A 25279-nucleotide genomic window follows, 5' to 3' on the forward strand; every position below is an offset into this window, starting at 1 on the left:
AATGAACCCACAGGATCCTCTTGTCTCCCCATTCCCAGATTACAAGTGCATGCCAGCACAAGTGGCTTTATTATGTGGGTTTAGGGGACCAAAGTCATTTTTTCATGCTTGCATGGCATGTGCCTTACTGAAGGAGCTATCTTCCCAGCCCCAGTTCCTTTTTAAAGCCCGGAAATGGCTAGATTTTTGAATCTCCGTGGGTTTTGAATAAAAGATTATGAGCCTGTCACAGATACAGTCTGGTTACAGGAAGTGAGGTTTCAAAGCACAAATAATGGGGAGTGGAGTTAGAAGGAGGTGGGCTGCGTTCTGGTTTGGTGGAACCCTTAACATGATTCCAGGATAAGGTTCCTGAGCCGAAAGGCAATCAATCCAAGCCACAGACTGCCTGAGTGACAGAAGAAAGCTAGACTTCTGGATAATTCAAAGACGATGCTACCAAGGCCCAGACAGGAGAGTTTGCCTGAAGTCACACATCCAGTTACAAATGCAGCTAGACACGGCCGCTGGAGCGTGAGTGACATGGGCGCATGCGCGAACGCACACGCGTGCACGCTGAGAATAAATAAGTCTCCGGTCCTCTTTTTTTGTTTGTTACTGTTTGTTTGTGTTGCCCTCTGTCAGCCTCTTAGGTTCCTGCTGGGCTGCCCAGTGTTGTTGCATTGTCAACTTCTTTCCGAGCCCCCCACCCCTCCCACCCCCCATGTTCCCTAGGCTGAAGGCAGGGGCGCGTGACTGGCCGGTAGTCCCCACGATAGAGGCAGCAGGCATAGTAGTCTCCATCACCTGACATCAGTCCCCAAAGCGCTCATGGATCTGTCGGACTCTTCGGCTGCTCCTCATCCTTACAACTAGCAATTCAGTGCCACTTGAGAGAGAGAGAGAAAAAAAAAAAAAAAAAGGCTGCGAGTTTCTTGTTTTAGATGAACGAGCTTGTGATGCTGACATCGAGGAGGAAGGTTGGTACCCTCACATTCCAAAAAAAAAAAAAAAAAAAAAAAAAAAAAATCCCCTGCTTTCCTCGTCACAGCACAGGGGGGCACGTCTGGGACTCAGGGCCTTGGAGTCGAAAGCTACTGAGCACTGGCTGCGCCACAGAGAATCTCTGGCTGTTGGAGATGTGAGGGACCCAGCAGGAAAGGCCCAAAGAAGACAAAGGATAGAGGTGCAGTCTCTACAGAGGAGCCCAGGCACGTGGGAGGCTGGCAGGAGGAGCATTGATGGCTCTGTAGGTGGCTGAACTTGGGAACGGTAAACTCTGAGCTCTTGGCAGGTGGATGGCCGCTCTGAGCTGTGGTGTGTGCCGCCTCCTCTTTACCGGCAAAGCCTCTGCACCTGGTCCACTCCCCCACTGGAGATTCGGCCCACATGGTTTCTCAGTCTAGCCCCAGCTCTGGGTGTTTGGGTTGGGATTCTCTCGTCTGTGTACTGTAGGCTCACCTTTATCTGTCTGTCTATCTATCTATCTATCTATCTATCTATCTATCTACCTACCTACATATCTATATCTATCTATCTACACATCTATCTACATATCTATCTATCTATCTATCTATCTATCTATCTATCTATCTATCTATCTATCTATCTACACATCTATCTACATATCTGTCTGTCTGTCCGTCTGTCTATCTATCTACATATCTATCTATCTATCTATCTATCTATCTATCTATCTATCTATCTATCTATCTACACATCTATCTATCTATCTATCTATCTATCTATCTATCTGTCTGTCTGTCTGTCTGTCTGTCTATCGATCTACATATCTATCTATCTTATCTACCCATCTTCTCATCTATCCATCATCTATCTATCTATCTATCTATCTATCTATCTATCTATCATCTATCTATCTATCTTCTGCCACACTTTTTCCAATGTGTTCCATACTCACCTGCAACTAATCCAGGCAGTGGGCTCGTGAAGGAAGGTGAAGTTGCTTGTCCAACTAAAGTTAACGAGCAGGCCAGTCCCTCAGCAGTGTGGGGCTGAGGTTCCCTGTGAACAGGAGATCTCAGCACGGCAAGGGGTGGAGGCTGATGAGCTGTGTGTTAGCCAGCTCCCACTGTCACAAAGAACCTGAAGGAAATGATTTAGAAGGAGGAGAGGAGCCGGGCTGGGCGGTGGTGGTGCATGCCTTTAATACCAGCACTCAGGAGGTCTCAGGCAGGTGGATCTCTGTGAGTTCGAGGCCAGCCAGGACCACAGAGTGAGTTCCAGGAAAAGTGCAAAGCTACACAAAGAAATCCTGTCTCAAAAAAACCAAAAAAAAAAAAAAAAAGAAGAAGGAGGAGGAGGAGGAGGAGGAGGAGGAGGAGGAGGAGGAGAGAACATTCGTTCTCACACGGGTTTCAGTCCATCTTGGCTGGAATCATTACTTCTGGGTCTCCGAGGCAGAAAATTATGATGGAAGGGCATGGCAGGGAAAATCTGCTCACTTCATGGTAGCCAGAAGCAGGGGAGGGGGGCAGGAGCAGCTCCCTTTTCCCCTACAAAGGCACACCCCTTCTAACTAGGACTCACTTTCTGAAGCGCTGCCACTTAGCACTAACACCACGGGCAATCTTTCCTCCAATCTCTCTTCCTCCCTCCCATCCTCTCTCTTCCTCTCTCTCTCCATCCTTCTATTCCTCTCTCCGCTCCTCTCCATGTTCATGTATGCTTCCTCTCCTCTCCTCTCCTCTCCTCACCTCCCCTCCCCTCACCCCTCCTCTTCCCACCCCTCCCATATGTCCCTCCCCCCTCCCCTTCTCTTCTCTTTCCTATTCTCCCACCATCTTCCCTGTCCTCCTGTCCCTATCCACCCCTTCCATCCCCTCTTTGATCCTCCCTCCTCTCTCCCAGTCCCATATCCTCCTCTTCCCTCTCTTTTTCTGTCTTCCCCTCACCTATTGTCCCTTCTCCTGCCCTCCCATCCCCTCCTCCCCTCCTTCTCTCTCTCCTCTTCCTTATTTCCTCCCGAAGTTAGGCTTATGTGACTTAAACAGCACAGCATCTGGCAAGATCCCCCTTAGCTGTGCCACCGCAGGCTGGGAAGTAGAAAGAGGACCAACCACAGGCAGAAAACGCACCTGCGTGGGAGGATGCAGGAGTCATTTGAGGGCGCTAAATATACTTTCAAACAACCCATCCTTACAGGAGCTCCTTCAGCCCCAGAGATCTGAGCCACTCCTTTGGGGGGACATTTCAGATCCAAACCAGAATACAGTGCTTGGAGGAGGCTTGTCTCGGAAATCAGGAGAGAGCCGTCTTGTTGGAACCCAATGGCAAGTCAGAAGGAGACACAACCCAATCACTTGGTGTCTGTGTCTGGCTGTTGAGCTGAGTCACCCTCGGTCTGATCTTGTGGGGACAGGAGTTTGTGTTTGACTTGGGACCAAGGCCGCCGGTGGTCCTTAGCAACAGGAGGAGGAGCCAGTGATGTGCAAGGCAGAGCTTGATGCCATCCCCTTCTTAGTGCCACGGTGGAGCACTTCTGTCCCTGGAGAGTAGGTCTGGGGTCTGGCTGGAACACTAACAATGCTCCGGTGCGGAGCTGGTCATTAATTAAGCCCCATTGTTCCACTCTCACACTGCTAGGGAGAGAAACTATTTCCTCCCTTGCCTGAACTCACTCAGACTCTCTTCTGTACAATTAACTAAAATAAAAACCGCTTTCAGCATTAAACTGGTGAAAGTGAGTATAATTAAAAATAGGCTCTCTTCGCGTTTCCACATCACAACATTTCTTGTGGTTCCAGAAGGGAATTTTTCTTTCTGTCTTCCTTTAAATTATCCTCATTATAAGTATTGCAGGAGCCTGAAGAGCAAAGGAACTTTCAGGGTGTGCTGGACTTAAGTGACATTCCTTTAAATTCCATAACTACGCATATGCAGTGGTTAAGACGTCTTGTAGATGTATTGTGAGAGTTTTAAAAGTATCTTTTTTAAAGTTTTAGGATTTGTGTGAATTTCAGCAAGACATTTCAGTTGAGTTTTTAGCCCATTCAAATTAAGCCTGGAGATCTAAAATAAACATTAACTGTAAAAATATCCCAAACTGAGCTTCATCAAGGATGCAGAGATCTGGGAGGAATGGTACCTTACATCGGAAAAAAAAGCTGGGACTAATTCAAATCCATGACTGTCTCTGAAGCCATCAGAGGCTGCAGAAATGGGAACGAGAGGAAAGCCCACAGAGTCAGTGCCTGACGGCAGGAGGAACAAACCTGTGCTCACGCAGGCAGACGCTTGTGGGTGGGAATCAGAGGCTGCAGAAATGGGAACGAGAGGAAAGCCCACAGAGTCAGTGCCTGACGGCAGGAGGAACAAACCTGTGCTCACTCAGGCAGACACTTGTGGGTGGGAGGGTTCAGCTAGAAGCCCCAGTAAACTGGTGGAGCTTGAGTGTGGGCTGATGGGACACAAAGAAGCCCCTGGAGTTGCTGAAAGGCTTTTTGTGCAGATTCCCTGAGCCCTATGGGTACAGATCCGATGAGGCGATGGTATTGGTGCTGAAGGACAAAATACTTCTGTCTCTCTCCCATCTCCACTGCAGATCAGTGCAGATCTGAGAGGTTGTGCACTGGCATCTGTCACCACAGCACAGGTGACACTCCCTGCTGTGGCTGGAGGAAGGGAGTATGGAGGGGGAGGCTGTCCTTGAGGATAGGAGGAACATGCGCCATCCTAAAAAAGAGTGTTTGGGGTCCTAGGCTCCTATGCAGACGGAAAGGAAGGATTCTAATCATATTACAGTGTCTGCCATGAAACAGGCTTTGGAATTCAGCAAGCAGCGGAATTCAGCAAGTTTGTCGGACAGCATTTTGCCTGGCTTTTAGAAAAGACAGGACAAATGACTTCTCACCATAACTCTGAGGGGAGTAAATCCAGTTCTCACGGGGAATGTGTATACTAGGGTTAAGCAAATAGATACTTGAGATAGCTAATCTTGGTTATCAATTTGACAATACCTGGGAAGAGGGAATCTCAGCAGAAGAATTGTCTCTATCAGACTGGCCTGCGGGCATGTCTGTGGGGACAGTGATTGACAGTTGATGTGGGAGGGCCCAGCTCACTGTGGGCGGTACCTCCTGTAAGCAGGTGGGCCTCGACTCTATAAAATAGGTAGAGAAATGTGAGTCTGGAAGCAATCGAGTTAGCAGCATTCCTCTATGGTCTCTGCTTGAATTTCCACCTCAAGTTCCTATCTCGGTTTCCAGAGATGAGGAGCCTGGGGGTCAAATGAGCTTGTTCTTCTCCCAAGTTGCTTTTGGTTAAGTGTTCTGTCACAACAACAGAGAAGCAAACAGGGACAGGACTCCTCCACTGTGAATCATGGGGGAAGAGCTCCTCTCTGCTAGAGAAAGAAGAGAGACGAAAGCATGGAGATTGGAAGGACACTTGTGTGGCCGAATTGGACTAGGAGATTGCAGTCTCAGCATCGGTTAGTTTTGATATGTGGCTGTGTGTGCACGTGTAAATGTGTACGGCTACATAGATGCAGAAATGCAGGTGCCTATGGTAAAGAAAATTGTCCTGGAACCTGTCAAAATGGCCAGAAGACTTGGAGACTACTATGCACCGGAAATTATTAACAGGGATGTGTGTTCTTCCTGAACAAACCTAAGCAGGTTCACAGGGTTTAAACGTCAGAAGGGCAGAGGGGGAGGTGGATCAGATGTCAAGGATGAGCTGTCCTCAAGGGTAGGGTAGCATAGGCTTTACTAAGCCTGGGGCCCTGGTCTAGAAGAGGGCTCAAAGGAGGCTGGCTTGCATTTGGTTTAGGAGATTGTTAGTATAGGTGGGACTTGAGGATACCCTTCAACCAAGCAAAATAAGCCAGGCAGAGAAAGGCAAACAATACAACCTCCCAAATATGATAATCAGATTCCAGAAAATTTGTGGTATCTAATGGTTGCAGTGTGAATGGATGGAAAAAGAGAGATATGGCCAAATATAAACTCTCAGTTGCAGCATGAATATGTTTTATGTTTGGGGCGTATCGGTTATGGTAGAGTGACTATGGGTAGGATACTGTGTCGTGAATGTCAAACTTACCAATTCATCACTTAATGCTCCTACCACACGCACACAGAGGTGACCTGTGAGGCAGTGGATGTGTTTACTAATTTCATCATGGCAATGATTTCATGGTGATGGGCATCCTAACTGCATACATTTTTATTTATCGGTTTGTCAGGAGGTAACCTTCACCTCCACTTTCACTGGGACTTCATGCTCATCTCAGTGTCTCTGAACCTACGTCTCCCTCTGAGAAGGCCTTGCTATGTGAGCTACTACAGAGTTTGCAAGGACACAGGCTTTGGGGTGGAGTGTCTGTGGTTTGCTGGGGGAGCCATGCTGGCAAAGCCATTTCTAAGCGGCAGGGTCTCTGTAACGGTATCAAAATCACGTGTTTTAGAGTCTCTCTATGAGGACTTCCTGAGCTAACGCAGATGATACAGTGCAAGTCGAAGTCAGTCTCAGAATGGACCTTCAAGATAGAGCCCACATTTTCTTCCCTAGCATCTTGGTTAGTCTTGTTCTGTTTTTCAACTTGACAGAAGTTGGAGTCATCTAGAAAGAGGAGCCTCAATTGAGAAAATGCCTCCATCACATTGTCCTGGAGGAAAGTCTATGGGGGCATTTTCTCATTACTGATTGCTGTGAGAGGTCTCTGCCCACTGTGGGTAATGCTATCCTTGGGCAGGTGGTCCTGGGTTGTATAACAAAGCAGGCTGAGCCAGCCATGAGGAGCAAGCCAAGTAAGAAGCACTCCTCCATGGCCTCTGCATCAGCTCTTGCCTCCAGGTAACTGCCTCAAGTTCCTCCCCTGATTGCTATTCATGATGGACAGTGACAGGGACGTGTAAGATGAAATAAACCCTTTCCTTTCCAAGTTGCCTGTGGTCATGATCTTTATCATAGCAGCAGAGTTCTATGTAGGATACCTCATCTTGAAGGCAGGAAAAAAAACCCTTGTGTATGAAGCCCATCCATGGAAGGGGATGTGGTTCAGGACCTTGTATTCCAAGTTGGGAAAGGCATTTCTGAGTGGAGAGGGATGAGGGAGGTAGCTGCGCATGGTTTCAGACAACAAAATAAAATCTATCCAGGCCATTTCAATTGCATTGTGTCCACCTTGCCACTGGGGGGTTGGAAATTATGCACAAAGTATGCAGAATAGCTTTCCTCTCTGCTTCTTGGTTCTGTGCTCAGACATCGACATTAGTGTCTCTCACACACTGGGAATGCTTTATTGTCTCAATCACTGCTTGTTGGTCTATGAGCTCAGGATCATAACATATGGTATTTTTAGCTCCCAAAACAGGGCTCAACAAAATGTTGGCAGTCAATTAGAACTCCCTGGATTGATTTGTCTAATTTGAATGCTCCAGGAATTTTGGAAAATACATGATTGAGATCCTGATATTTACTTTGGGAGAAGATAATATTTAGAAATTGATCAGTCTTTGCTAATTGTGCAGAATAGGCCCTTTCCTTTGAAATCTGATTTCGATACATGGTCCCTCAGGGAGCTCCTATTAGCATATGACATTTCATTGCTGTGTGTCAGCCTTTTCCCAGTTATGCCTTGGCACTAGCAAATCCATTTGTGTTTCATTCTAAATAGAAGGCTCCATGCTTAAAGCATCGTTTCTGCGTGGGGAAAATCAAACTATCCTCCAGTGAAAGGTGATTGCAGGATTGGACAGAAGTGTGGAAGATTGCGTGCTGGCTAATCTTGTGCTAATTTGACAGACTAGAGTCATCTGAGAGGAGGGAACCTCAATTGAGAAAATGCCTCCATAAGATTGGTCTGTACGCTAGACTGTAGAGAAGTTTCTTAATTAATGATTGATGGGGGAGGGCCCAGCCTATTATGGGTGGGGCCACCACTGGAAAAGGTGGTCCTGGGTTCTGTAAGAAAGCAGGCTAAGCAAGCCATGGGGAGCAAGCCAGTAAGCAGCAGCCCTCTGTGGCCTCTGCATCAGCTCCTGCCTCCAGGTAACTGCCTCAAGTTCCTTCTCTGCCCTTCATGATGGACTATGAATGTGGTGTGTCAGCCAAATAAACCCTTTCCTCCCCAGCTTGCTTTTGGTCATGGTGTTTTGTCATAGTAATAGACACCCTAACTAAGACAAGTTGGTACCAGCATAGTGGAGTATTGCTGTGACAGGCCTGACTATGATTTTGGGAGGATCCTGGAATGACTTTGGAACTTTGGGCTAGAAGAGCCTGTGGTTATCTGGTCTGCTGGAGCTGGAGATTCAGCTGTGATTAACAAGATAGCAGGAATACTCAAGTAAAACCTTTGTTTTCCTGGGGTAATGGATGCTGGTCAGACGGGGCTGAAGAATCAGCTGTGGTTGTGAACAGACCAGCACCATTGAGGTCTCCTGGGAAGCGTTCCCTCATGGTGAGCACACAGAAGCTGTGTTCCAGAGGCAGCCAATGTTGTACCTTGTGCTGGCAGCCAAACTTGGTAGTGTAAGAGTCACCCAGGTGGTACCGGTTTTGAAGGCATGAAGAGATCAGAGAGAGCAGCTGAGGTTTGGCACTGTGAGAGGCCAGGAGAGGCCATTGGTGAAGCAGTGGAAGCTCCAGGATTCATGGGGTGATGGAGAAAAGTGAGGTTTTTCACCATGAAGAGAGACCAGGAGAGGCTACTGATGAAAGTTCAGCCCAGTTGCTGCAGAGGACACCAGCACTTTGGAGATGCCAGGACCATGGCATGACCTCCAAGAACAGCAGCAGCTGTGGATGGAGCCAGCTGGAGCCTCGAAGACAAGCTGTGTGTGCTGTAGAGGGCGGAGCTGGAGAAGTGACCTGAGCCCCTTGGAGGAGCCCAGATGATCGTGAGTGAATCCCAAATAATGGGCATTGCATTATTTACATTGTTGGAGGTTGCATGGCCCAGACTGTGATTGTGCCCTGGTTCTTCCCTCTTGAAGTAAGAAACTATTTAACTTATTTTTATTTAAATTTTATAGGAGCCTAAAATTGAGAAGCTTTGAATTTTTCAGAGATTTTAGATTTTTAAAAGAGACTTTAGATTTTTGCAGAGACTGAACTTTTAAAGTGTTTGAATTGGTAAAAAACTGTGGGACTTTTAACTGTGGGGCTTTCTTTTTGTGATATTTTAAAATCTGACATCATGGAGATAAGCCATAAAGGGAAAGGTTATCTCTTAAAAAGTGTCGTGTGTTAAGTTGACAAGGGGTCAAGTTGCTAGCTAATTTTATGTCAACTTGACACAGGCTAGAGTCATCTGAGAGGAGGGAACCCTAGGAAACACCCCCATAAGACTGGGTTGTAGGCAAGTCTATGGGGTTATTTTCTTAATTCATGATTGATGGAGGAGGGCTTAGCTCACTGTGGGTGATGCTATCCCTGGACAGGTGGACCTGGGTTCTATAAGAAAGCGGGCTGAGCAAGCCACGAGGAGCAGACCAGTAAGTAACACCCCTCCATGATCTCAGTGTTAACTTCTGCCTCCAGGTTCCTGCCCTGTTTGAGTTCCTATTCCGACTTCCTTCAGTGGTGGACTGCATACGGAAGCATATGCCAAATAAACCCTTTCCTCCTGAATTTGCTTTTGGTCATGGTGTTTCATCACCCTAACAAAGACAGATATCTATTTCAAAGGATACAGATGGCCATGCCCATTGTTCAGATGAAAAAACTGAGTAGTAAGTGCATGACTGGCCGGCCTCTATATAAGAACAAATCCTCTGAGTCTCACTTAGAGGTTCTTCCTGTCTTCCCTTGGCCACATGAGGAAATAACCCTGCTCTTCTGGGTCTCTGTGGAGCCCCTTGTCAGCATGCTATGCTGCGGCTTGCCTTTATTTTTTCTGACTCACGGAAAGGCTCATTAATACAGCCTTGCTGTTATTCTTCGGAATGTGCAATGTCAATAGGCTTGAATGTAGCTGAAATAATTGGACTGTGGGGGTTCTGGGTTGGGAGTTTATTGTGAAGTCAGCTGTGGCTGGCTCGTCATCAGGGGGAGGGAACTCAGCCATGCAAAGAACTGCCCCTCCCCCTCCCCCTCCCCCGCCCCGTGCAGCGTCAGCGCGTTAACAGGTGGTCAGGCTGATTCTGTCATCTGGAATCTAGATAATGAGGAACACTACTTCTTCCGGGTCAGCACAGCCAGGGACTTGTTTGATGTCTATGTCGTAGCCCAGGCTTTCATCCTCTCCTCAGCCTAAGCCCTCGGTGAGGGTTAATCTTGATTGTCAGCTTGCCAGGCTCTAGAACCTCCTAGGAGACAGACCTTTCACTGTCTCTCTGAGGAATTTTCCAGATTGGGTTCATTGAGATGGGAAGACCCATCCCGAAGGTGAGTGGCGCCGTCACGTGGGCTGAGGTCCTGCTCTGAACAGGAAGTAGAAAGAAAGATGAGCGATTGTCTTTCTCTACTTCGTGGTTACAGGTGCTCTACAATTACAGTAGGATTGATGTCTTGGCTTCCCCGCCATGATAGGTTGTACCCTAAAATGGAGAGCCTCCTGAAACCCTTCCTTAAGTTGCTTTTATTAGGTATTTATCATAAAAGTTAAAAAAAAACCCTAACATATATTTATTATAAAAAATTCCCATATTTCCAAAATTATTACTGAAAGGAACCAGCCACTACTTGTGGATAAAAAGGTAAAGGAGGATTTCTGTCTGATTAGGTCAAGTTTACAGATAAAACACAGAGGCAGACAGGACACTGTAAGGCTTTTGAAAACCCAGGGAGCCCTGGCAGCCCAGCATGGGGTAGAGTTGGGAGGCACTGTCCAGCTGAGGCAGTTGAGCTGAGTATGGAAGACGTGGCTGGCCAGTAGAGGGCTGCCAGGCCCTGCCTGAGCCAGATTTAAATCTGGGTTTCCATAGTTCCTGGGGACTTTCATGTCTTTTACATCTCCCTGGGGGTCTAGCAGAAATCCTGGTGTGAATCAGAACTCGAGGCAGGGGGTTGGGACTCAGGAGAGACTTGTGTCTAGTCTCTGCAGGCCAAGGGGAGATATTGATGAGCTTTTAGCAGAGTTTGACACTGTAGAAATCTGGGTCTGAGCAGCTGTGCAGCTAGAGGAGGCAGAATTCTGAGAGAATGCTCCCCATGATAGACAAATAAGCAGAGCTGGAGTCAGCCATAGACACTGGTGTCTGAGGAAACATCCTTGGCAGGTAGAGAGTAGGACCAAGAGCCTGATTGTCAGTTATGCAGTAGCCCAAGATGCAAGGATGTTCTGCCCTGATTTTTGCTGCCCACCGATTGTGTGGTGTCGGAAAGGGCACTTGTTTTTGGGAGCCTCGGCTTCTTTGTCAAAGTAGACTGGTGATCCCTCCTTAGGTGTCTTCACAGGTTACTGAGATCAAACAGTAACAGACCCAGGATGAAAGATGTGCAAAGAGTAGGACCCCGAGAGATAGAATTTGCTATTATACTTTAAAGTGGAGGTTGCCAGGCTAGGGTCCAGAGACTACATGCAGCTGTGGCCTGTTTTTGTAAACCAACAGCCACGCTTCTTTGTGCATGCATTGCCCACAGCCGCCTTCCTCCTGCAGTGAGGAAATTGATTCACTGGGTACTCCGCAGCCCTCCAAGTCTGAAATACTGTCCAGCCTTTTAAGGCTCAAGACTACTTTCTGATTTAAGTCATGGATGATGCCAAATTTAATTATTACTTGGTGGAGGAAGATTCCAGAATATCCTTCGTTAGGCTCAACCCCTGCTGTGCAGGAGTCAGGGCATCTTTATGTATCTGGCTTCCCTTAGCCCTGGGTTGGAAGGGTCTCTCATAAGGAAAGACCCAGTGGCTTTGGAACCCTGCCATGCTCATCCCCTGTGCAGAATTCCTGGGGACTTGGAATCTGGGTCTTGCTTCTTCAGAAGGAATGCAAAGAGGCACACAGACTGAGGGTCTTGCTTTGAAACACCCAGACATTTTGCTCTCCCCCCCCCCCCCACCCCGCCCCCGGCCGCTTCTTAGCTGGTAGTAATTTTAACCTCATTGTTGGTCATTTCACTCACTTCCCAATTTCCTGGAGTAATTTTGTTTCTCCCAGCAATTTTCTTCTCTCTATTCCAATTAACAACCTGTATAATAATAAATGGAATCTAAACTAAATTATGGTCATTATTGCCCCAGCATTCATCTCCAGCCAGCAGTGACATTGTCATTTCTTTGCTTCAAATCTCTTGGCATTTTCTAGCCTCCAAGGATAGCAATTACACATTTATAGTCAGAAAAGAGCAAAGGGGAAGGCCACCACCTCCCAGGCTCACCTCTTTCCCCTCCGTTCCTTTTCCTACAAAGGAAACCAATTTGGACTAAGTTTTTATGGGAAGCCTCCAGCAGTCTCCAGCTCCAGAAATATCAGGAAGATTTAGACGTGGCATGTGCTATTAAATACTGTCTGTGTTTAAAGCAAATAGTGAAACGTGAAACCCAGGCACAAATCACATTTATTTCTCTTCTCACCTTCCCTCACTGAAATAAAGCCTGCTCCAAAGTCAGCAGTGGAATGCACTCTGGAGCCTAAAGATGTCCTTACTGTCCCAGGTCTTATTTCCATTTGACGTCAGAGGAGGGGGGAAAAAAAAAAGAGCTTGGTGCTGGCAGAGCCCATCAAAGAGAGACAGTATGTGGGTCCCTCTGTGTAGCATCCCAGATGTGGCTGCATTGTTACTGAGTCACGCAGAAACTCCCACTGAACAACTGGAGTCAGGGGAAGGAGTCTCCCCTTTGCTCAGGACGTACTTGTTCTTTCATCTGCTGTGCAGACAGAGAACACTTAAGTTCTGTCCTGAGTGAACTCCAGCTCTGGCTATCTCTGCTGCATGTGGTCAGCTAGGCTTTTCAGCCTCTGACCGACTTTACTCACAGGGAGGGGTACACGCAACCTTAGGTCGGGGTCTTGCCTCATTTGAACAGCTGCTATCTCCCTTGGAGACTGGCTGCTTCCGTGGCCCAATCGCTGGTATTTCTAAGCGTGATGGTGCGAAAAGCCGAGGATGCAGGCATGAAGGATGCAGGCATGACGGATACAGGCATGAAGGATGCAGGAATGCGTGTGACCCAGCCAAATGCTCCAGCGTCCCAGTCTTTGTCCTGATCCCTGTCCTGCCTAATGGCACTTCTCCTCATCCTTGCTGATGATGGACCCTAGATGTCCCCATTACACCTACTCACTTCTTTGATTCCTAAGGTCACAGAACCCCCTACCATGGAGACTACGCTCTCCTCTTTTTCATTGATGCCTTTCTGTTCTCAGGTGGGATTACCTGAGGCCAAGGGCCATGTGGCTCAGTCAGGCCCAACCAGAGGACTGAGAATCCTGGAATAAGGAAGCTGACCTTATGCAAGGGGAAACTCCTGCTAGAGAATTGTGGGTAGGTACTGACACAGCAAAGTCAGGCTTTGGTCCATGTACCTTCGCAGGGCTTCCAAGGTTAGACTGGGGAGCCAATGAAAGCCAACGGAGGAAGCAAGCAAAGGCTTTAAGACATCCAAGTATCACCCTGAGTTTACTCTTCGGGGTGGTAGGTACCTCACCCACCAAAGGGCTTGGGCACCATCTGCTGGGACCTAAAATCTGCTGTCAAAGGGTGACTTGGGGCAGCAGCAAGAGCCAGGATAAGGGAAGTCTGAGAGTGGGTTTCAACAGGCCATTGGCTCACCAACTGAGCCTCCCTGACTAGTTTGCAAGAGACTGAGTTTGCCACTGCTGAGCCTACTATTACTCAGTAGAAGTACAAGACCACCCCAGGTGTTTTTCCCAGTCAGATTTCCTCCACTTCCTTCTCCAAAGCTCTGGATGTTTATTCCACCCTCTCAAGGATCGAGATGAGTCAGGTACATCTAATTCCACATGCACACGCTTATAACTCTCCAAAGCCCCAAGGGGATCAGAGCCCCCCCCCCCTTCACCCTTTATGAATTGATTCAGGCTGTGAGGGATGGGGCGGGGGGAGGTGGAAATCATGGTAACTTTTGAGCCTATTTTCCCACCTCTATCAATGTGTTCCTTGTTGGATGGTGGCAAGAATCAGAGGAGATTGTGTTTCACACTTGGCAGTAGCACAGCCATGCTGGCAGTGAGTATGATCACACAGCACAGGGTGGAGGGGGAGGAAATCAAGAGACAGAGAGAGAGACAGAGAGAGAGACAGAGAGAGAGACAGAGAGAGAGACAGAGAGAGAGAGAGAAAGAGAGAGAGAGAGACAGAGGGAGAGAGAGAGACAGAGAGAGACAGAGAGAGAGAGGAGAGAGAGAGGAGAGAGAGAGGAGAGGGAGAGGAGAGGGTGTTCCTTTGCTTATTAGCATCCTCCTCCTTGAGGGAATGCCAAGCCCTATGGGACTTGTAGAAACACTTGAGCAGGGTCAGTGCAAGCTCATCCCTTCGTGAGTCTACATTTGCCTCAGCCTCCTCTCTCAGGGGATCTGCCTTTCCCTTCTGAGACAGAGAAGATGGATCACCCACTTGAAGACTCATCAGTCACATCACCACCTGCCTGACCTGTGACAAGACTTAAGCTGTCACCCATTTTGTTTCCCATCAAGTGCAGGCACACCTCCTCACCTGTCACCTTTACCAGAGCTTGGGGTAGGAATGGGGAAAGAAGTCAGGGGCCAGGGAATCACCAGCCTCCAGGGATGCCCTGTGAGCTCTCACAACCTCCAGGGCTTACGCAGGGTTTCCTCAACCTGTGGGTCACGACTCCTTGTGTGTGGGGGGTGTCAAATGACGCTTTCACAGGGGTCACCTAAGACCTTCGGAAAACATGGATATTTACGTTATGATTTCTAATAATAGCAAGATTACAGTTGGGAAGTAGCAATGAAAATAATTTTACGGTTGGGGGTCACTGCAACATTAACACTATTAAAAGGGTCTCAGCTTTAGGAAGGCGGAGAACCACTGAGCTAGAGGAAGACTTGCTTTGCAACAGGGCCTGGATTATTCCACCACCCACCGCTCAGAAGAGGCCAGTGGGGGTAAAGGGCTAAAGAGAGTCCTCTGGGCTTCACCGGACTCATGTAAAGTCCCAGCTTCCTGGAAATCCCTCTGTCCTATTCTCTTGAAATGCTTATCTGAAAGATCCTGGCCTGTGCATAGTCTACTGAGCAGTCTTCACCCGTCACCCTCCTGGGCTCCTGGGATAGGATTTGAAGTAATGAGCCTTTGAATTTCCAGAAACCCTAAATCTTCTTTGACCCGCACAGATTAGCCTGTGAAAAATTGCTTGTAACTATTTCTTTCAATTCTTCCCTGGCTCACGTCTTTGGGGATGCTGGGTCATAGTTTCTCGGATGACTGGAAGCAGAGGCCTGGCCTCAGTAGTTACCTCTCCTTGTTTACTCAGCCCCAACTGCAGTGGGATGGGTAGCCATCATCAGAGTGTTGATATGATAATTTTCATTTTACAGATTAGGATTAAGATTTCTCCTTAAATTTTAAAACTTTATTTAATGTGTGTGCATGGAGACAAGTGCCTTTACCCACTTAGACAGCATTGCATCCTGGGAAAATAAATATTAAGCTTAAGTAAGTGAAAAGACACTAGTCTAATAAGAGTCAGCGACTGTGGGAAAATTTAGGTCTTCTTGCTCCCATGATGCCTATAGTCACACAAGGTCAGTTGCTGCTTCAGATGTCTGTTCTAGGGTGTTTCATAGGCTCAGGATCATTTCTAGAGCCAGAGTAGAGGGATTTACCACGAGGTCAAGGAAGTTGAGTTGCAGAGTGAGTCCTCAGCACTTGTTCACAGGACCTGGTCTTTCAGTTGACTTTGCCTAAGGAAGCTCTGAGCTCCTGAATGTGTAACTGGTGAAGAACAGGGGCTCTTTACAATCTCACATCCTCATGTTCTTCATAGACCAGGCAAGTGGGGTGGTTGTGGACCTTCTGAGACTGGCCAAAGGGATCTACTGGCCAAATATCTATGATGGGATATTGCATCATAGACTTGGATACTTTGGACAGGTGTTATTCAGCTACTGTTTGATGGTCTGGGGATGGAAGGATTTTCAGAAACTCGCTGTGATGGTTTGAGAGAGATGGCTTGCATAAACTCATATATTTGAATGCTTAGTCCCCAGTTGATAGAACTGTTTGGGAAGGATTCTAGAGGTGTGGCCTTGTTGGAGGAAGTGTGTCCCTGGAGGTGGGCTTTGAGGTTTTAAAAGCCCATGGCATTCCCAGTCTCTCTCTCTCTGTCTCTATTGCTCTCTGTCATCTCTGTCCCTCTGTCTTCCTCTGTCTCTGTCTCTCTGCCTTGTTGTGGATGCAATTGCTCAGCTATGGCTCCAGTACCATGCCTACTTGCCTGTTGCCGTGTTCCCATGTACTCTAAACTTCTAGAACTTTAAGTCTCTGTCTTACTTTTAAATTGCTAAATTACAGTAAAAAGACACTATGGCCAAGGCAACTTATAGGAGAAAAAGTTTTCTAGCGATAGGGGCTTTCATCTTGATTTACAGGCATGAGGAAGGAAGGGAGGGAGAGGGAGAGAGAGAGAGAGAGAGAGAGGGAGAGAGAGAGAGAGACAGACAGACAGACAGACACAGACACAGACACAGACAGACAGACTGGAAATGGCATGGGCTTTTGAAACAGCTAAGCCTGCCCCCAGTGACATACCTATGTTCCAAGATCACACATAGCATCAGACATGAAGAGCTAGTCTGTGGATATATCTTTCAATCATGAGCGATTCATGATTTCAATGAGTTGCTTGCTTCTCAGCCAGTAAAACAAGAGGAATTCTCTCTACTTAAGAAAATAGCTAATGCTGTTCACTTACCAATTGAAGCTATTCACCATACTTTGGTTGCTTTATGAGAACCATGTGCAGTGGGAAATTTCAGAAGCTTATGCTGCTGTGTAGATGCAAGCCAAAGCTGGGCCCAAGCCACAGTTGATGGGAGGGTTGTTATTCTAACAGTCCTACAATTTGGCGGTGCATCTGAGTATAGATCCACATGGTTTTACCATCACAAATATCACTATTTAAAACCAAGTTTTAATCAACCCCTTTAGAAGAAAAGTCAGAAATGTTGATTGTACAAAAATAAATCTAGTAAATACCAGAAGATGATCAAAGCACGGACATCCACACAGAACAGAAGGAAGATGAAGATGTTTCAAGTAGACAGTCATAGGCAGGAGGGCTGTGTTAGTTTCTAGATACTCTGACATTTACTATGTGTCTATGATTTAGCTGCTTTGTCACATATATGTTTTATTCCTGATTCCATGTCATTACCCACTCGATTTTAATTTCATCGTTTTGTCTTCTTTTTTCCAATAGAAGGTCCCTTGAGAGGTAAAACTTTCATACTTTTGGATAAACTGTACGGACCTCTGGCCAGAGAGCTGCTGTGTAAAGTGTAGAGTGCTCTGAATACACTGTCTGGGGTGGAGATAGGATGGAGATGAGAAGATGCAGGGAAGAGTGTAAGATTTGAGGAAGAGCAAGTGTCCCCAGACATGCCTTGCTCTGCCTCCTGAGTTTCCTTGAATGAAAGACCAGAGCAGCGTCCAAGGACTGAAATTAATTAGTTAATTTATTTATTTATTCCTTTTTTTAAATTGGTACTGAGACATGAACTTTGAGCCTTAAGCATGCTAGGAAAGTGCCCCGTGACTGAGTTATGTCTCCGATTCTCTGTACTTGTTTTATTTTGAGAATCTCACAAAGTTGCCAGCCTGGTCTTGGACTCACCCTCTAGCCAAGGCATCCTTCCTCTGCCCTCTTCCTCAGTCTCCCAAGTAGCTAAGATTCCAAGTCTGTCTCACCCAGCCTGGATCAGGACTTCCCGGTTACTGGAAGGAGGAGAGGGAGCACTGTCCTAGTTCACTCCCCTTCTTTGATAAACACCATGACTGAAAACAACTCAGACACCAGGGGTTTTATTTCACTACCCTTTCACATCACCATCAGTCATCTAAAGCAGTTGAGGCAGGACCTGAAGCAGACGGTGTGGAGGAATGATGTCTACTGCTTTGCTCCCTATGGCTGCCAAGCCCATTTCTTACACAACCCAGGACCACCTGCCTAAGGGTGGTACCACTCTCAGTGGACCAAGCCCTCTCACACCAATCATTAATCAAGAAAATTTCCCCCAGGCTTGCTTACAGACCAATTCGATGAGGGCATTTTCTCAACTGAGGTATCTTCTCAGATGACTCCAGCTTGTGTCAAGTTGACCAAAAAGAAACCCTAGCCAGCATAGTTCCTATACTTAAGATGTAGAAGAGACCATATCACAAGGTCAGTTCTCTGGGAGAAGTGCTCTGAAGGCATTTCTTCATGAGTTGGAGAAATACTGACATTCCTGCCCCTTGATGTTGGTATTTGGAGCATCATATTGGTTCATTGTGTTTCTTTCCCACACCCTGACCCATGAACCCATCCCATCCCCTGCTCTAGTTGAGTCCTCCTCCTTCTAGAGCTTTCCTTGCATGACCAGTCTGTAGGTATCTTACAGGAGCATTCTAATTGTCTTTCTGCCCAGGCCTCCTCTTGGACAGTAGGCAGCTTCTATATCTGCCGGCTGTGTGTTCTTGTGTAGCTCATTAACCCTCTGTGAGTCAGGGTCTAAATTTTCAAGTCAAGGCTGACAGTGTCCAAGAAACCTTGCCCTGTCTACTGCCTTGGTTTTCTGACTGCAGCAGAGAGAAAGGGCTTGGTGACCTATACATTAGCAGCTATGGAGACAAATGTTGCTCTGCCGATTCTCTGCTTCAAATCCTCCCTTACGCCTGGAGTAGGTGTGGTGTTAATGATTTTGAGACCTCCTGGAGCTCTGTGCACGGAGAAGGCACTCCATCAAGATTTAGGAGTGATAAAGTGGAATGGAATTCCATTGCTGGAGTCAGACCTGGACTGTTATTTTCTATTGTCCTATTATCTATACGACCTTGAGGATTGACTTAATCTTTCAGGGCTTCAGTCTCTCCATTACAATATGGGAAGGAAAAATTAATGCTTTAGAGAGCAGTTGAGGGAATTAATGAAGTCATGAATATAATGTGACTAATATACCACCTGGCATTATCATCCAGTAAATGTCTTTGTTCTTGCAATTGTATTCAGAAGTTCTGATAAAAGAAAAATGTACTTGGCATTTGCTTCATAGTAGTGATGCTACTAGGCACTTAGGGATGTAAGAACGAATGGGACTCAAGGTTACTGGTAATCAAGAAAATGAGAATTAAAACAAATCGTTAAAAAAATACAACATATCAGAAAAAAAACAACGTTATCAGTTGTTCAGAAGCGTGATAGAGTTTTTTTTCTTATAGGGAGTGGGAATACAAATTGTATTTTTGGAGGGAAAGTTCATAATTTCTTTCTTTAAATCTTTCTCTTTGGATTTTGAGGAAGAGCCTTCTTACATAGCCCACAGTCTTCGAACTCACCATCTTTCTGCTTCAGAGTCCTAAAAGCTAACATTATATGTGTTGCCTCTCATTTTTACTTGAATTTAAAATGTGCGTGAACTTTGAATCTAGCAATCCCACTCTTATTATTTGCCCTAAGGAAACATTTGCATATATAAATTCTGAAACATTTACAGAAGTTTCCATTGCAGTATTGCTTATGAATAAAACACTGGAAAAAAATAAAACCCTAAATATTTATCAGCAGGCTACAGCAATACATGTCCCAATTATACTATGAAAGACTAAGAATCAGTTAAAATGAAAGGAGATCTGTGTTTGCTGACATGAGAAGATCTCACAATAATTGTATTAAGCATAGAGATAAAATATAGCATGTATCATTCATGATCCTCCCAATAGGAAAAAAAAAAAAAACTCTCAAAGCTTTTTGATTCTGGGTACCTATATGAAACACAGGAAAAGCTCAATGGATACTGACAAAATGGCAAGGATTTCCCCTGAGGACTGCCTGGAGTATCAGAGGTGATCAAGGGGACTTAAAGTACTGTCTTAACATTGCCTTAATTTTTAACGAGTGCTTGCATTCATATGTTATTTGAATAATAATAAAATAATGATAATATCTAGGCACTCAGGAGTTCTTCTGTAATTATCAGTGTGACTGGAGCACAGATTTGTATCTGGAAGCTGTAGTGACATTCATTGCAGTTGATTGTTTTCCCGTCACTTGTGTGGTTTGTGGAGGGTCAGGCTGCTGTAACAAAGCGCCAGAGACAGAGTGGTTTATAAACAACAGAACTCTAGTTCTCTGGAAACCCAAGACTAAGATGCTAGGGTGCTTGGGTTCTCCTGAGAATGCTCTGAGGCTTCTGAGTTCTGAGTCAGAATGGAAAGAGAAGAGAGAATGAAGTTTCTCCTGTTGCCTCCTCTAAAGATAACTAGTCCCATTTTAGGGCTCCTTTGCCATGAACTAATTTACTCCCAAGGATCTGCCTTCAAGTATGATCATATTCAAAATTAGAAGTAAACATATATACTCGGGGAGCACATAAATACTTATTCAATAGCATCTCACTCCCAGCCCCCCAAACTGATGTCCTCTTTGCCCCCCAGACATGTTCATTCTGCTCCAATCGTTCCGCCATTTTACCACATTTATCAATCAGCTCTGAAAGTCAAAATTCTTATCTAAATACCACCTCCATCAGTTATGGGAGAGACTCAAGTTACCCAATCCAGAAGCCAAACTGCTCTTTGACTGAATCTGTAAAACCAAACTACTGACATGCTTCCCAAAGGCAATGGCAGGGCAGAGGTATGATTGACATTTTCTGTCCAAAAGCAGAAATGGATGAGAAGGAAGCAGGAAGCTGTGGTTGGCCCCAAGTCAGCCTGAACCTTACCAGGGTAAAGAGATTAAACTTTATGGCTTGGGAACAATTCTCTTTGGATTGAAATTCAACCCTCAGGCCCACTGAGGCAGTTCATCCCCCAAATCTCTGGTAGGCAGAGGTCCAGTGCCTGGGATTTAGCTAGGTTCAAGCCCCCAAGAGAAATCTTTTGGGCAATGTCAGCATCCCCTACCCCCTACCCATCTCACCTCTGCATACTGTGGAATTTGTTTTGAGTTCTAACAAAGGACTTTTTCGGATGCTTTTTTCTCTGTTTGCTGAGTTTGCTGAAATTAGTCTAGTTTCTCTTGTGCATTTTCTCTCTCACTTACTATCTTTCTTAGACAAAGTTCATCTTTTCTTCTGTTATTGATAAGTTTATCTGTACCGTAAGGATAATGAAAGTGAGCTGGTCTGAAGGTGGAAGTCTAAACCAGATGACCGTTCACAACTCATTTTGCTAAAGGATTTGTCATGGTTCTATGGGTGGTTATAACTTCTGCAGAGTATGATTAGAGTTCCCTTCAGGCCTGCCTTACCTAGTCTTCAGAGTTCTCCACAACATTTAAAAGGAATATTTAAGTCAACAGTTCTTTATTATGAATACTTTTTCTCAGCCAAGGAAAGATCAACAAACATCCATTTCCTTATCTGGGGGATGTGTCCTGGGCATGCAGTTTATACCAGACTCTGGGTGATGGATTCAAAGCACACCACGTTGAAACCTGAGACTCATAAGGGAATCAGTTCCCTCCAGGAATCAGGTTCTGTGCTAATGCAGAGAATTTAGTGGTAAAGAAAGTGAGCTCCCTGCAGCTGTGGGCTTGGGAATGATAAAAAGTAAGCAAGGATGTAAAGTAAGAAAACATCAGGTAGTAATAATGAAGGGACTCTAGCTAGCCTGGGTGTGATAAACATGGCTCTGGCAGGCCTGGCCCTTCTCCTCTATTCCCTCCACCTTGCTAAAAACCATTATATTACATTCCTAAAGCTAGCCACCAAGGTCTAGCTAGTCCCTTACTTGGCCACTTCCTCCTTCTGAAGCTGACTACTAAGGTCCAGCTATCAAAGTATTGAGTCCAGCATTCAAAAGCTCCCTTGTGATTGCCCTAATTAGCCTGTCCAATCAAAATTAATCACCTCATTCTAACATAGGGTTTACCCCTTTTAACTTTACAAGCTGCCATTTGCCTACGAGCCATGTCTGTTTCCTCTCTATCCAGAGGCAGTATTTTGTCCCTCTGGAACCAATATCCCTTCCCCTTCTCCCTTGTTCCTTTCTCCTTCCCCCTCCTCCTCAATCTCTTTGTCTCTCATTCCCTGCCCTTTGTCCCTCTGGGGCAAATAAATCTGCTTTGTACTGAGAACTTGGTCTTGGGGTGTCTTGTGCCAATACTGGTCCCTTCAGATAAGGTCTGAAAATAGTACCCAGTGTCTTCGGTGATAGGAGAGACACTGGGGTCTACTTTGGGGCACGCCCCATCTCAAGGAAGGGAGTCCAGGTGAGGGGAAGAGCAAGCAGGGTAGTATAGACCAAACTGATCTCTTCTGATTGGGTCCCAAGAAGGTTTAGCATAGAAAGACGAGGTCAAGTGAACATGACATGCTGTATTACATCACATGGAACCTCTTGTGGGCTAGAGAAAGGAATTTGGGGTTTAGTTGGGGTTTCGATGGAATAAAACTGCTTGAAAGTTTTAAATAGGGAAATGTTTTCTTTTCTTTTTAAAAAGAGCTCGGTTTTCTAGTTTCATCAGATTTTGGTATTAAAGTTGTCCTGGCTTAGCAACATGAGCTAAGAGCTCTGAAAACATTTTAGAACAATAGTTCTCAAATTGTTTCATGGGTCAGAATCACCTGGAAAGCCAGAGAAGAACACGGAGACCCAGGCTCACTGGAGTATGCAGGGTGGGGCCTCTGTTCTCTTCTGTTTCATTTCCCCCAATTTCCTGAATGATTTTTATTCATAGCCGAGTTTGAAAATCAGTGGGTCAGAAAGTAATGCAATTATTTGCTATTTAAAGGTTGGATAAAACGCAGCTGTGAGCACTCCAGTTCCCGATGACTCTCCAACGCTGGTCCTTAATTATCTTTCCAGTGTCTTCTGTGGCAATCAGTCTATTCAACACAACCAGGAAACAACTGCATTCATGACTCGAAAGGCAGAAGTGGTAAACATCAGCCTGTTCCAACAATGCATCCAAAGGGTAGTATGTGATGTTGGTATAGGGAATGGAGGAAGCCCTGGGTGAGTGAAGTCCTGAGTGAATGAATGTATATTGTTGACATGGGCACAGTCAACGATTCTAAGACCTCTGACCCAAGGGAAATTGGCACAGCCATTTCCTATGCAAAGCCTTCCTCTGTCCAGGCACCAGTGTTTAAGGATGATTGATCAGTGTGTACAAAAACTAGCAACTTCAGCTTCCTCCTCCTCCTCCTGGATGTCTACAGCCCATTGCTTGCCTACAGAGACCTGCTACTGAAACTACCTGACACCCCCTCACCCCCTTAGTGTGCCTAATAAACACAATGAGGTTCCTGGTGGCAAAGGTAGTAGGGGTGACTCCATTAGAGTGCATACTCCAACTTTTTTGTATGTGTGTCTGTGTGTCTGTCTGTCTGTCCTTTCTTCAATCCCTTGTCACCTCTAGTCAGGGTTCCTGGGCCCAAGCTGCAGGGGATACAGCAGATACAGGGAATTGCTTACCAAGGCATAACACCAATGAAACACATAAACATCCATTATGCTAACAAAACTAAGAGAGAAAACTCCTGTATACCAACAAATGCTAAGAAACCCTTGATCAACTCAGAGTTCTCTAATAACAATCTCCCCAAAGGACCCCAAAGCTACAGAGGCCCAAATACAATAGTCAACATGATATTAACAACGGAAAACTAATGATAAACATTACTCTAAATGTGAAAAAATAAGTCCAGTTAAAGTTGGAAGCTGAACTAGGCACAGTGGCCTGTAGATGAGATGCAGTCCTAACACTCAGAATGATGAGGCAGGTGCATCATACATTTGAGGCCAGCCTGGACTACACAGGGAGACCCTGCCTCACAGAAAGGATCAAAAACTATGTGGTGAAGCCCCTGTTCTCTTCTTCCTTGTAATCAGGAGGATATGAGTGAAAGCGAGACATTGTGAGATAAAATAACTGCTCTAAGTCTTTGATATAAAAAACATCTTTTAGATTATACTGTGTTTTATTTGTAATGATAGAGGCCTCTCATGCTTGCTAGGCAAGCAGTCTACCACCGAACTATTCCTTAGCCCCATAATGTTCCATTTTATATTTGAAAACCCAGAAGATTCTGGTAAAACTGCTAAAGTTATTAATAGATTATAGTGCTGCATGTGGTGGCACATGCCTCTAATTCTAGCCCTTAGGAGGACAAATCAAGAAAATTGTCAAGAGCTGGGATTACATAGTGAGTATCAGGCCAGTCTGTATAACCCTGTATCATATAAAAATCAAAACAAAAATATATTATGGTAAAGTCTTTCTGCCATAAACTTTTTGGTATAAGTTAATAATAAATTTTTCAGCTGTAAAGTGCAGGCTTTGATACCAGGAAGAAAGGAGGGTCATGGAGGTTGAAGGGAAAGTGAGGAGTCATAGGCAGGTAAGATATACTTCACCAGCACCCAGGCTGCTATGCAGGCAGACAGTGGCAGGTGCCCAGGATAACCTGACACATAGGCTACCCACAGGCAGGCACAGGTATGCACAGAGACTGGCACACAGACTCCAGGTAGACAGGCCTATTTAGGCTGGCTGGTGAAGGTGTTAGGTGGAGGTAGAGGCATGTGCTGCTGACCTCAAGGTCATGTTATACAGAAACCCACAAAAGTGGCATTAAACCGAGAATAATTATATGACATATTACATACCTGTTTGCCCTGTGTTTCTGCAGGTTCAAGGCTAGCTACCTTTAGCTGACTCATAGCCCCCAGATCTCCATTGTTAGCCATGTTTTATCTGGCTTACACCAGATACCCATATCAGTGTCATGTTGTCTAAAATATATACTGAACTATAGGACCTTCTGTTCCCTTCATCATCTAATAATATCCCACACTTTTTGGAGGGTAGGAATTGAAAAGTGATAATGGGAGAATGAAATCCAGAGAGAAAATATCCTAGGGATGTAATGAAGAACAAGAAGTAGGGATTTCCCTCAGTAGATGTTTTTAACATAAAGTCATCATAACCAAGACAGTAGGTCATTAGTTTATGAATGAACAAGCAGATTAGTAGGATAGGAAATAGAGAACTCATTCCTAATATATACAGGACTTTATGATTTAGGCTTGATACTGGAACAGCCAAGTGTTCATCTGCCAAATTTAAACCCATTTTATTCTGTATCACACTTAAATATTGCAGATGACTTGTAATACAATGTTCAGAGAAACCTGCCAAACTATGTGTGCAGTGTAGGAGTTGGTGAAGTGTTCTAGACTAAAACCACAAACT

General features: G+C 45.6%; 1 long non-coding RNA gene across 1 annotated transcript; it reads left to right on the forward strand.

Moving 5' to 3' along the window:
- The first annotated feature begins 992 nt into the window (after positions 1-992).
- On the forward strand, positions 993-3673 carry LOC131897586 (uncharacterized). The gene is made up of 2 exons (XR_009375734.1): positions 993-1228; positions 3145-3673. It is a non-coding gene; the product is annotated as an uncharacterized LOC131897586 (long non-coding RNA).
- Positions 3674-25279: the final 21606 nt, after the last annotated feature.

The sequence above is a fragment of the Peromyscus eremicus genome, chromosome 22 (assembly GCF_949786415.1).
Source record: "Peromyscus eremicus chromosome 22, PerEre_H2_v1, whole genome shotgun sequence".
Taxonomy (NCBI): domain Eukaryota; kingdom Metazoa; phylum Chordata; class Mammalia; order Rodentia; family Cricetidae; genus Peromyscus; species Peromyscus eremicus.